Raw genomic sequence first — 11889 nt, 5'->3', positions numbered from 1 at the left:
TGTGCAGCTACATTCAGAGGTCATAGAGGGATCCTTACTCAGGCCCACGCTAAGTCAGTGGTTATGGAGGGATCCATCCACAGGCCCGGCCTGAGCCACAGGTCATAGAAGGCTCCATGCATAGGCCGGCCTCAGGCAGAAGTCATAGAGGGCTACATCCACAGGCCCAGCCTCAGTCAGACGTCATAGAGGGCTCAATCCAAAAATACCGACTTAGACAGAGGTCATGAGGAGTTCCATCCACAGGCCCAGCCTCAGACAGATGTCATGGACACCCGGTATGACAACCATGTTAAAATGAAAACTCTCAGAACTTAAAACATCAGACCAGGGAGATGTGTCAGAGTGTCTCTAGAACTCTTGGAATACGTTTTAGAACCCGAACATCTCTACTGAATTTTGAAATACTGAGAATTTGTATACAAAGCGCTGTGAAAGGTTGGATAGACTTTCAGGTGGTAATAATGGTTAAAGTGCTGGTATATTTGTAAAAAACGCTGTTTAACAAAATTGGAATGCACAATGAAGGAGCTTGAGACACTGGAAGAAAGTGACTCCAACTCGGGAAATTCACAATGATAACCCAGGTTAATATCTAAGACAGTGCTTCAAACACTAGGAATACGTGAATAAAGGGCCTTAATATCTGTAACACATTGTTTCCTGACAAGGAAATCGTGTTCAAATGGAATAGAATAGAGAACCCAGAAATCAATGGAATAGAATAGAGAACCCAGAAATCGATCCAAATCACTATGCTCAATTAATATTTGATAAAGGAGGTATGAACATACAATGGAGTCAAGATAGTCTCTTCAATAAATGGTGTTGGGAAAATTGGACAGATACATGCAAAAAAATGAAACTAGACCACCAACTTACACCATACATAAAAATAAACTCAAAATGGACCAAGGACTTAAACATAAGACAGGAAACCATAAAAATACTAGAGGAATCTACAGGCAGAAAAATCTCTGACATATGCCAAAAGAACTTCTTCACTGATACTGCTCCTAGGGCAATGGAAGCTAAAGAGAAAATAAACAAATGGGATTACATCAAAATAAAAAGCTTTTGCACAGCAACGGAAACCATCAATAAAACAACAAGAAAGCCCACTGCATGGGAGAACATATTTGCCAATGATGTCAACGATAAGGGTTTAATCTCCAACATTTACAGGGAACTCATGCAGCTTAATAAAAAGAAGATAAACAACCCAATCAAAAAATGGGCAACAGATCTAAATAGACACTTTTCGAAAGAAGACAGAAGGAAGGCCAAGAGACATATGAAAACCTGCTCTAAATCACTAATCATCAGAGAGATGCAAATCAAAACAACAATGCGGTACCATCTCACACCTGTCAGAATGGCCATTATCAACAAGTCAACAAATGACAAGTGCTGGCGAGGATGTGGAGAAAAAGGAACCCTCGTGCACTGCTGGTGGGAATGCAGACTGGTGCAGCCACTGTGGAGAACAGTATGGAGTTTCCTTAAAAAACTAAAAATAGAACTCCCATTTGACCCAGTAATCCCACTCCTAGGAATATATCCTAAGAAACTGGAAACATCAATCAGAAAGGATATATGCACCCCTATGTTCATAGCAGCACAATTCACCATAGCTAAGATTTGGAAACAGCCTAAGTGCCCATCAGCAGATGAGTGGATTAAAAAACTGTGGTACATCTACACAATGGAATACTACGCTGCGGTAAAAAAGAAGGAGCTCTTACCATTTGCAACAATATGGATGGAGATGGAGAACATTATGTTTAGTGAAATAAGCCAGGCAGAGAAAGATAAATACCACATGATCTCACTCATTTGTGGAATATAATGAACAACATAAACTGATGGGGGGAAAAATAGATCCGGAAACAGAGAAACATCAATCAAAATGTCAAACCTCAGGGAAGAAATTGTGAGGTAACCAGAAACCCAAGAATGCACGAGAACGCCTTTCCAGCCATGGTAGCAATCATCAGATGTAAGGTAATTTTACCCGGGACAAGAGGGTAAGTATTTTGGACTTATGCTCCTGACTCTTCATGGGTAAGACCACTCATGTGGGCTGATCCCCTGACTAATGTAGTTACCAATAATACCAAACACCTTGGTCATCCAGGAGGTCCATGGGTGGGGCAAGAAAGTATAAATACACAGGGGTCTCCACCCAGCTTCCCTTTTGTATGACACGAAATCAAAACAATGCCCCTTTGTGTGTAAAATTAAAGAGAGGTTTCTGGCTTCTGTAGACACCAAAGAAAGGGTGTCACTACTATCACTACGTGCCCCCAGTAGAGGTGCAGAAAATGTAACTAAGACCTTGTCTATACAAAAAGAAATAGACAGCCAGTTTGAAAGGGTATTGCTATGGACTAGAACAAAGAATATCCTTACATGATATTATTCTACACTGTCATTAAAATTTTTTCCAGATTTGGATCACCCCCATTACTTATAATAGTTCCTCACGCCCATGGGGGAGGGGGGTCATCTGTTTGGTGCTTGGAGACAAACGTAACACATCTCTAGATATTTTAGAATTACAACAGCATATTATATAATTACCCCAAACAAACTTACAAACTAATTCTTTGACTGTCTGGCATCAATTTAAAAAGGACATGAAAGGGTTTAATCCCTTCCACTATGTATAGGGCCCCCTGGGAAGGCACCTGAGCATTCTAAATTGGCCCCTATTGCCCTTTTGGCCAAGAGGGACCTGTTTCTCACAATCCAATTGTCCACAGCTGTTGCCTGAGCTTCTGTTCATGCCAAGGTTGAAACCTCATGATGGCTGGTACCATGGATCTGTCTCTCGCCCAGTGGGGTGAGCTGGGCCTCCTTGGAGAAGAAACCTGGGTTCCACAAGATATGTGATCAGTGCTGGGACCCTGCCAGCAGGCGAGGGGATCCCAAGGCAGGTGCTGGGCGTGGAGGCCCTGGGGGCATAGGCGACCAAGGAGACAGAACTAAACCTCACATCACCCTGCTTGGCCCCGGAGGATGGCTGGTTAGAAAGAGACGGGTAAGATTCCTCAGGGAAGGAACAACCTAAGACAGGCACAGTCGCACAGGGGCCATCAGGAGAGAACTTGGGGGTCAACAGAGGTGGGGCACAGACCTTCACCCCCCCAAGTTTGCAGGGGCCTGAACCCTCACCCCTGCTGAAGGAGATCTCCTGCCCCCATGGCTGCTCAGCTTCACATGCCCAGCTCAAATCGGGACCCAGGTAACAGAGACTTGGCCGACAGCAGATGCCCTCTCACTGCAATAAGACTTGATGGAGATGTCTTGCACCCATGATCCAGGGAATTGGGGTCTAGGGTATCTAAATCCAGCCTAGCACCAGGAATGCTCAGGGCCTACTCAAGAAGGCAAATAATCCTCTCCACTAATAATTACAGGGTAAAACAAGATGGTTGTTAGAGTATTAAATTTGACAGTAAAATAGTAGTCAAGTTTTCAGACTAATTTAAATTGGCCAATCAAAATAAGCAAATACTCTAGAAAAATCAATTGTACTGGACAAAAAAGCTATTACTAAAGTGTTAACTAAAATTTTTATTGGTAGTTCATCTCATGGTAAAATTGCATAACATATAATGAACCTAAAGCAGTCACATTTTAGTCCAAAAAAGTAAAATTTAAAAGCTATCAAGATTACAGCATAAAATTTCCAAAAGCCTCCCAATATTTAAACCAAAAAAGGGGGGATAGTAGAAAAATATCATGTAAGGAAAAATATCCTGCAAATAAATTACATCTAGAAAATTTTTACTTTAGAAAATTAACTTTCATTTGTAATGCTAACAGCAAGTCACCCACGTAAAACATACATGGTGTCAAAACAAGCCAAAGGAAAATCATTTGGGCAAAAAAATGAAAAAGGATCGCAAGTCAAATTTATAGAAAATATTCCTTTATTAACTTTTGGTCGAGAATATGTTTGTATATTTTCAGAAAACAGCTCCGAGACATGTGGATTCCTGCAACAGAGAGGAATTGACAGGAGTGCTCCAGCCATGAAGTCAGAAGAGAAACAGTCCAGAGATGGAAGACGCTGACAATGCCTTGCCATACTAGCAGTCAGCAGATATGCGTCACTGCAGATTTCCCAGGACCAAACCAGAGAGGGTCGGACCTGAAATACCACCATTTGTCCACCATCCAGAACTGAAATATCATTGCTGTTATGAACACATTAACAACGGTTGGACATAGAAACCGGGACTCAAAAGAACTGTTGGCCCAGAAAGAAACTCACTATAGACTGATTCATTTGCCTCTCAGCATAACTATTATTGCTTGTCTCATTTTCGGTTCCTATAAGTGTATTCCTAGTATCACATGAGCTCACTCATCTAGGGGAAAAGATGAACAACATAGACTGAAGAACAAGAACAGCATTGATCAGACTGTCAGACCTCAGAGGGAAGATAGGGGAGGGTGGGGACAAGGGAGATAGATCAACCAAAGGACTTGTGTGCTTGCATATGAGCCTAACCAGTGATCACGGACAACTGGGGGAGGGGGGCTTGCATGTGTGTGGGGGGTTGGGAAGGGAACGGGGGAGGGGGTTGATGACAAATATATGATACCTTAATCAATAAAGTAATTTAAAAGAAAGCTGTGGTACATTTACACCAGGTAAATGTACAGCTGTAAAAAAGAAATAACTCTTGCTATTTTCAAGAGCATGGATAGACCTGGAGAGTATTTTTCTAAGCTAAACAAGCCAGTTAGAGAAAGACAAGTGTCACATAATCTCACCCATATGAAGAATCTAATAAACAAAACAAACTATTGAACAAAATATATCTAGAGAAATGGAAGCATGAAACAGTCTGTTGAACCATAGAGGAAAGGTAGGGGAGGGTGGTGGGAGGGGAAGAGATCAACCAAAGAACTTGTATGCATGTATGCATAACCCATGGACACAGACACTAGGGTGAAGGCCTGGGGTGGAGGGCGAGAGTGTCTAGAGGAGCTCAATGAGAGGAAAAAAGGCACAGATATAATACTTTCAACAATAAAGATTAAAACAAAAAAAGTAAAAAAAAAAAAAAGAAAAAAAAAAGAATTTAGAACCCAGTTGGATACTGGTTACATTTATAATTCAAGGACAATGAGTCGGCGTTTTTGAAAGAAGCCTGGTTAGGCCATTAAACCGGAAGTGATGACATCACCAAGGGGGAGGGGCCAGTTGGGCAGGCTCAAGTGATCCCTGGTCATAATGATTTGGCCAGTGGACATGCTGGGAGTGATGACATCATCGAGGTTAGTTCTGGTGTTAGGGTTAGAGAATTGGGGTTCGGGCTATGGTTAGGGTTAGGATAAAGGTTCGGGCTAGCTAGGGTTCAGGTTCAGATTAGGACTAGTTTTAGGGTTAGGGTTAGAGGGTTAGGTACAGGGTTAGGGAAAAAGTGTAGTAACATTGGGTATTCACAATGAATGAGCTTCAATCACTGGACAAATTGGAGTGTAACACTGAGAATTTACAACTCCAGACTAGGGAAATCTTTAGAAATGTGCTTCACACATTAGGAATACATATTCCCACAGACTGAATATCTGAACAGCACATTTTGTCACTGGGAAATCTTGTTCAAACAGCTGAGAACCGAGTGTGACACTCTTTACATTTATTTTTCCCATTAAAAGGAGTTGGCGTTTTTGGGAAAAGGAGTAGGTGAAACATTGAAAAATTCATTTTCCTAGATCTATAGAATAGTCTGAAAGTACTGAGGACACTATGAAATCAAAATGTTAGTTAGGGTAGTGTTCCAAGTAGTGTTTTAATGTGCCTTTAAAAAGCTAGTATGACACCTGTGTTAAAATGAAAACTCTCAGAGCTCAAAACAACACACCAGGGGGATGTGTCAAAGTGTATCTAGAACTCTTGGAATACGTTATAGAACCCGAACATCGCTACTGAATTTTGAAATACTGAGAATTTGTATCCAAAGCGATGTGAAAGGTAGGAAGGATTTTCAAGTGGTAATAATGTTGAAAGTGCTGGTATATTTGTAAAAAACGCTGTTTCACCAAATTGGAATTCACAATGAAGGAGCTTGAGACACTGGAAGAGAGAGACTCCAACTCGGGAAATTCACAATGATAACCTAGGTTAATATCTAAGAAAGTGCTTCAAACACTAGGAATACGTGAATAAAGGGCCTTAATATCTGTAACACATTGTTTCCTGACAAGGAAATCGTGTTCAAAGAACATAGAAATGAGTTGGATACTGGTTACATTTATAATTCAGGGACAATGAGTTGGTCATTTTGAAAGAAGCCTGGTTAGGCCATTAAACAGGAAGTGATGACCTCACCAAGGAGGAGCGGCCACGTGGGCAGGCTCAATTGATCCCAGGTGATAATGATTTGGCCAGGGTACCAGCTGGGAGTGATGATGTCAACGAGATTAGTTCTGGTATTAGGGTTAGAGAATTGGGGCTCTGTTCAGGGTTAGGGTTAGGATAAGGTTCGGGCTAGGTAGGGTTCAGGCTCAGGTTAGGGCTAGGTTTAGGGTTAGGGTTAGAGGGTTAGGGACAGGCTTATGGTCACGGTGTAGTAATGTTGGCTATTCACAATGAATGAGCTTCAATCACTGGACAATTTGGTGTGTAGTACTGGGAACTTACAACTCCAGACTAGGGAAATATTTAGAAATGTGCTTCACACAATAGGAATACATATTCCAATAGACTAAATATATGAACAGCACAATTTTGTCACTGGGAAATCTTGTTCAAACAGCTGAGAACCGAGTGTGACACTGTTTATGTTTATTTTTCCCATCAAAAGGAGTTGGCATTTTTGGGAAAAGGTTTTGGTGAAACACTGAAAAGCTCATTTTCCTAGAGCTATAGAATAGTATGAAAGTACTGAGAAAACTATGAAATCAAAATGTTAGTTAGGCTCGGGTTCCAAGTAATGTTTTAATGTGCCTTTTAAAAGCCGGTATGACACCTGTATTAAAATGAAAATTCTCAGAGCTCAAAACAATAGACCAGGCGGATGTGTTAGAGTGTCTCGAGAACTCTTGGAATAAGTTTTATAACCCGAAGATTTCTACTGAATTTTGAAATACTGAGAATTTGTATCCAAAGCGCTGTGAAAGGTAGGATAGACTTTCAAGTGCTAATAATGTTTAAAGTGCTGGTATATTTGTAAAAAACGCTGTTTCACCAAATTGGAATTCACAATGAAAAAGCTTGAGACACTGGAAGAGGGAGACTCCAACTCGGGAAATTCACAATGATAACCTAGGTTAATATCTAAGAAAGTGCTTCAAACACTAGGAATACGTGAAGAAAGGGCTTTAATATCTGTAACACATTGTTTTCTGACAAGGAAATCGTGTTCAAAGAACATAGAAACGAGTTGGATACTGGTTACATTTATAATTCAGGGACAATGAGTTGGTGATTTTGAAAGAAGCCTGGTTAGGCCATTAAGCAGGAAGTGATGACCTCACCAAGGGGGAGGGGCCACGTGGGTAGGCTCAATTGATCCCAGGTGATAATGATTTGGCCAGGGGACCAGTTGGCAGTGATGACACCATTGAGATTAGTTCTGTTGTTAGGGTTAGAGAATTGGGGTTTTGTTCCGGGTTAGGGTTAGGATAAGGGTTCCGGCTACGTAGGGTTTAGGGTCAGGTTAGGACTAGCCTTAGGGTTAGGGTTACAGGTTTAGGGATAGGGTTATGGTCACGGTGTAGTAATGTTGCCTATTCACAATGAATGAGCTTCAATCACTGCACAATTTGGTGTGTAGCACTGAGAACTTACCACTCCAGACTAGGTAAATATTTAGAAACTAGGGGCCCAGTGCATGATTGAATCATGCATGTGTAGGAGGGGAGCTGGTTGCCTGTCCGCTGGTGCACCAGGCCTTTCAGAAGCCTCCAGCGCGGCGGAGGCTTCTGAAATGCCTGGTGCCTGAGTGGACAGGCACCCAGCTCCCCCGATTTTGATGGTCCGCGGTGGGACGTGATTTCGCTGCCTCAGAGGCCCCTTCTGTGCCGCAGCACAGCCATGGCGCAGACACTGAGCTCGAGCCGCCGCTGGCGATGCGAGCTCATCGTCCAGCCGGCCCAATTGGCCACCCCGGCCACCCCGAGTCCCGCCCCCCTGTGCCTCGTGGCCATCGCTGGCATAGCGAAGGTACGGTCAATTTGCATATTTGTCTATTATTAGGTAGGATGTGCTTCACACAATAGGAACACGTATTCCAATAGACTGAATCTCTGAACAGCACAATTTTGTTACTGGGAAATCTTGTTTAAACAGCTGAGAACCAAGTATGACACTGTTTAAATTTATTTTTCCTGTCAAAAGCAGTTGGCGTTTTCGGGAAAAGGTTTTGGTGAAACACTGAAAAACTCATTTTCCTAGAGCTATAGAATAGTATGAAAGTATTGAGAACACTATGAAATAAAAATGTTGGTTAGGCTAGGGTTCCAAGTAATGTTTTAATGTGCCTTTAAAAAGCCGGTATGACACCCGTGTTAAAATGAAAACTCTCAGAGCTCAAAACAACAGACCAGGCGGATGTGTCAGAGTGTCTCTAGAACTCTTGGAATGCGTTTTATAACCCGAACATCTCTACTGAATTTTGAAATACTGAGAATTTGTATCCAAAGCGCTGTGAAAGGTAGGATAGACTTTCAAGTGGTAATAATGTTTAAAGAGCTGGTATATTTATAAAAAACGCTGTTTCACCAAATGGGAATTCACAATGAAGGAGTTTGAGACAATGGAAGAGAGAGACTCCAACTCGTGAAATTCACAATGATAACCTATGTTAATATCTAAGAAAGTGCTTCAAACACTAGGAATACATTAATAAAGGGCCTTAACATCTGTAAAACATTGTTTCCTGACAAGGAAATTGTGTTCAAAGAACATAGAACCAAGTTGGATACTGGTTACATTTATAATTCAGGGCCAATGAGTTGGCGATTTTCAAAGAAGCCTGGTTAGGCCATTAAACCGGAAGTGATGAATCGCCAAGGGGGAGGGGCCACGTGGGCAGGCTTAATTGATCCCAGGTGATAATGATTTGGCCAGGGGACCAGCTGGGAGTGATGACGTCATCGAGGTCAGTTCTGGTATTAGGGTTAGAGAATTGGGGCTCTGTTCAGGGTTAGGGTTAGGATAAGGTTTCGGGCTAGGTAGGGTTCAGGCTCAGGTTAGGGCTAGCTTTAGGGTTAGGGTTAGAAGGTTAGGGACAGGGTTATGGTCACGGTGTAATAATGTTGGCTATTCACAATGAATGAGCTTCAATCACTCCACAATTTGGTGTGTAGCACTGAGAAATTACCACTCCAGACGAGGGAAATATTTAGAAATGTGCTTCACTCAATAGGAGTACATATTCCAATAGACTGAATATCTGAACAGCACAATTTTGTCACTGGGAAATCTTGTTGAAACAGCTGAGAACCGAGTGTGACACTGTTTACATTTATTTTTCCTTTTTTTTAAAATTTCTTTATTGATTAAGGTGTCACATATTTGTCCTCATACCCCCATTCCCATCCCACACCCCTCCCCACGGATGCCCCAACCCCCTGTTCAACTTAACCATTGGTTATGCTCATATGCATGCACACAAGTCCTTTGGTTGATCTCTCCCCCCTCCCCCCACCCTCCCCTATATTCCCTCTGAGGCCCGATAGTCCGATCGATGCCTCCTTGTTTCTGGTTTTGTTGTTGTTCATCAGTCTATGTTGTTCATCATTTCCCCTAGATGAGCGAGATCATGTGTCACTAGAGATATACTTATATGAACTGAATGTGAGATGAGCAATAATAGTTATGCTGACAGGCAAATGAATCAGTCTGTAGTGAGTTTCTTTCTGGACCAACAGTTCTTTTGAGACCCAATATCAATGTCCACCAGTTCCTTATGTGTACATGTCGGCACTGACCCCTCAGCTCTGGATGGTGGACAAATGGTGGTAATGCAGGTTTGATTCCCTCTGGTTGGGTCTCGGCCGGACCCAGGGGCACGGCTTCATCCGGACCCAGGGGCACGTGGCCTCACCAGGACTCAGGTGCGTGCGACTTCCCCCGGACCCGGGATCCAGCCTCACCCGGATCCAGGGGCACATGACCTCACCTGGACCCGGGATCCAGCTTACCCGGACCCGGGGGCGCGTGGCCTCACCCGGATCCAGGGGCGTGTGGATTCTCCCAGACACAGGGGTACGTGGCCTCACCCGGATCCAGGGGCACATGGCCTCACACGGATCCGGGATCTAGCTTCACCCGGACCCAGGGGCGCGTGGCCTCACCCGGACCCGGGGGCGTGTGGCCTCTCCCAGAACCAGGGGCGTGTGGCCTCACCCAGACCCAGGGGGGCGTGGCCTCTCCCGGGCTCGGGACCCTGCCGCACCCGGATTCAGGGGCAGACGGCCTCGCCCGGACCCGGGATATAGCTTCTCCCGTACCCAGGGTCGCGTGGCCTCACCCGGATCCAGGGGCGCACGGCCTCACCCGGACCCGGGACCCAGCCTCACCCACATCCAGGGGGCCACGGCCTCACCTGGACCTGGGATCCAGCTTCACCCAGACCTTGCCTCACACGTATCCAGGGGCACACGGCCTCACCTGGACCCAGGATCTAGCTTCTCCCGTACCCAGGGTCGCGTGGCCTCACCCGGATCCAGGGGCGCACGGCCTCACCCGGACCCGGGACCCAGCCTCACCCACATCCAGGGGGCCACGGCCTCACCTGGACCTGGGATCCAGCTTCACCCGGACCCAGGGGCACGTGGCCTCACCCGGGCCCGGACCCAGCCTCACACGGATCCAGGGGCACACGGCCTCACCCGGACCTGGGATCTAGCTTCCCCTGGCCCAGGGTCGCGTGGCTTCACCCGCATCCAGGAGCCCACGGCCTCACCCGGACCCAGGACCCAGCCTCACCCGGATACAGGGGCACACGTCCTCGCCCAGACCCAGGATACAGCTACACCCGGACCCAGGGGCGCATGGCCTCACCCGGACCCGGGATCTAGCTTCCCCCGGACCCAGGGGCGCGTGGCCTCACCCAGATCTGGGGGCGCACGGTCTCACCCGGACCCGGGACCCAGCGTCACCCGGATCCAGGGGCCCATGGCCTCACCCAGACCCGGGATCCAGCTTCACCTGGACCCAGGGGCTCGTGGCCTTACCCGGACCCAGGGGCACGTGGCCTCATCCGGGCCCGGGATCCAGCCTCACCTGGATCCAGGGGCACACGGCCTCACCCGGATCCAGGATCTAGCTTCCCCCAGACCCAGGAGCGCGTGGCCTCTCCCAGACCCAGGGTCGCGTGGCCTCACCCGGATCCAGGGGCCCAGGGCCTCACCCTGACCCAGGACACAGCCTCACCCGGATCCAGGAGCACACGGCCTCACCCAGAGAGGATTCAGCTTCACCCTGACCCAGGGGCGCATGGTCTCACCCGGACCCAGGGGCGCATGGCCTCACCCGGCCCGAGATCCAGCCTCACCCGGATCCAGTGGCACAAGGACTCGCCCGGACCCGGGATCGAGCTTCTCCCAAACCCAGGGTCGTATGGCCTCACCCGGATCCAGGGGCGCACGGCCTCACCCGGACTCGGGACCCAGCCTCACCCGGATCCCGGGGCCCACGGCCTCACCCGGACCCGGGATCCTGCTTCATCCAGACCCAGGGGCACGTGGCCTTACCCGGACCCAGGGAGACGTGGCCTCACCCGGGCCCGGAACCCAGCCTCACCCGGATCCAGGGGCACACGGCCTCACCCGGACCCGGGATCTAGCTTCCCCCGGACCAAGGCGCGCGTGGCCTCACCCGGAATAAGGGGCCCGTGGCCTCTCCCAGACCCAGGGTTT

The sequence above is a fragment of the Cnephaeus nilssonii genome, assembly GCF_951640355.1.
Source record: "Cnephaeus nilssonii genome assembly, chromosome: 22".
In the NCBI taxonomy this organism is placed as follows: domain Eukaryota; kingdom Metazoa; phylum Chordata; class Mammalia; order Chiroptera; family Vespertilionidae; genus Cnephaeus; species Cnephaeus nilssonii.
This window is presented reverse-complemented; position numbering follows the sequence as displayed.